Genomic DNA, 2,723 nt, shown 5'->3' with positions numbered 1-2,723 from the left:
CTAGAAGCTTTCACTGCAGTAGTCTTGGTAATCAAAAGTTCATTGAAAAAATACTAGAGTTTCTAATTTTTGCACTATAGTTAAAAACACTATTAGTTTTATCATCAACAGTTTTCTGAGCAGGAACACCCACGTGAAAACCAATATCATAGACCAACAAATTATTATTAACTTCTGAACAAAACAAGTTACCTATCTCTTCTGAAATATTTTTAAAATAATTAATGTTTTCTTCCGAAATATAAAAAAAACAATAACATTTTGCTTATCAACAAAACCCACTATAAAGCATATTAAATCAAAAAATTTCAGTAAATACTCTAGTCATCTACCTAGCCCCAGATGGCGCTAATGACCGAATGAAAAAATCGTACGTAAGTCATCTACATTTGTTCACGCCTCTAATACAGGAATTTCTGTGAAATTTATACAAACAAGAGTAACACCAAAACATGCTAGCAAGAGGCATTTGGTATTTTCAAGCTGAGCGGCACCTTATGCGACACTTGAACTAAACAGCAGAGACTCCCCCTAGTTCACTGAAGTATAACCATCTCTTATTTAAAACCGCTAGCCAAAGGAAGGGCAACCAGTCAGCAACATATGCTATCTACGCAGCTATCCTTAATAGAACAGAAGGATTAACTGTCACTTTTATAACCCGCCCACACCATATCGCGGACTTCTGATCACCAATCTGTATGCTATCTACTATGTGTGTGTGTAGGCCACGTCCAACCCCAGCGAAAAATATTAAAAACCACAAGCTAATTAAATACACTTAAAATGTAACAGCGATGGTACTCATGGGATGATTCAATCTATTATCTATAGGTTTTAGTTTTATGGCGCATTCAGTATTTCTAGCCAGTGAGTTGTACATTATTATCTCCATTAATGTATATGTTACTTTTAAGTTTTTCTTTTTTATCTGGCCTATATAGTTAGCTTATACTTTTGATCAAAAGTTCTTAATAATTACCTTTGGCAATATCTTAATTACACTAATGGCTCAAGGAACATGATAGACATTTTATTCGCGATATGTAGTATACCACTGGAAACATATTTACCCTGAAGCTGCGAGCAGAAATCATTAGAAGAAATCCTGCGTCACACAGATGATTCTCCCTCGATGGGACAGTGGACACATCAGATACCCAAATGTGAATTTACTCTGAAACAAACAAACACAGGTTTATCATAGGTGGCCCAATAAATATTATTTTTCTAAACATAATTAGAATTCAGTTGCTTAACGTAGTTCACACCATAAAAGACATTGTTCAACAATACTAGCTTGCTGGTTGGCCAGTTCTTGTGAATAATAGTAAAGTTAATTCAAGTAGAACAATAACAATTAAAAATAAATAATCGGCGTTAGAATTGAAATAGATAAACAGAGTTGTGAAACTAATCCTAAAATTCTGATTTGTAAAATACTTCAGTAAAATTGATAATAATTACAGTTCACTTGCTTAATCTATTAGCTCACACCATAACAATTGTTGTTCATGAAAATTGATGATATATATATATCCTAGTCGGCCTGATGAGCTCTGGTATTAAACGAAAGGCTTTGTCGGCATTGAATATGGCAGATGTAGTGTGATTGACATACGATTCTTTGCTTTTACTCACAAGTTCTTAGAATGCTACTAAGGAACGTTAGAAACAGAATTTTAAAATAGTATTAAATGAGAGCTGTCTACGTTAGTTTAGAATTTTAACTGGGATGTGTTTGTTATAATGTAATGTTTAATAAGCGCTAGGATTTTATATGTTCTTATGTTCATCACACACACAAACAAACATTTCTTCGTGAAATAATTTTTCCTTCAAGCATATGTATATTTTATTTTTTTGTACTATTTGTTTCTTGTTAAGCGCGAAGCTACACCATGGGCTATCTGTACTGTGTCCACCATAGTTATCGAAGCCCGATTTTCAACGGTATAAGCCTTCAGGTTTACCGCTGAGCCACTTGAGGATATTGTTACACTGATACCACTCTTTTGTTTAATATTTTTAAAAAATACATGCTGTGGCTATAGACTGGCAACAGTTACTACAAAAAAGAAGGCACTCTGAGTTATTCATGAATTAATTTATATGAAGGTATAGGAACGAAGGGCGAAGCATAAAAATAACCCTTATTAAACATGAATTATAAAATTTTATGTACTCCTATTACCTAATTCATTATATGTAATTTCATTTCCAGAGCCTTGTATAAAGTTATACTGTTAATGTTGAGGGACTACTGTCTACCTAGCGACAACTATAATTATAGCTATTCCTTGTAAACTTTAAATCAATAATGCGCCATGTCTTTATTTACCTGTGATGATATTTCTTGATTCTTTGCGTAAATATAACTTTTAGTGTTCTGAGAAAAAGTACAAAACTTGAAGTATATTTTCAACTCAGTTAAGCTGCAGATAGTTGTAATTTTTTTTTTTAATGTTGAGTTTCTGTTATAAGTTTTTTTTTCGTATTTCAGGGATACCATTCATAAAAGCAAACCATATAAAAATTCTTACTTTTGTAAATATTATCTACGCACAACTACCGTTCTTATATCAGAGATTAAAAAAGTGTTTATTGTGTGTGCTCTAAATTTGATTATTCCGTAGAACATTGGAATACAGTAAAACTGTACTCATGATTTCACAAAGACATAAATCAAATAACATTTTCTGCTAATTTCATAAAATACTAAT

This window comes from Limulus polyphemus, unplaced genomic scaffold (assembly GCF_000517525.1).
Source record: "Limulus polyphemus unplaced genomic scaffold, Limulus_polyphemus-2.1.2 Scaffold2, whole genome shotgun sequence".
NCBI lineage: Eukaryota > Metazoa > Arthropoda > Merostomata > Xiphosura > Limulidae > Limulus > Limulus polyphemus.
This window is presented reverse-complemented; position numbering follows the sequence as displayed.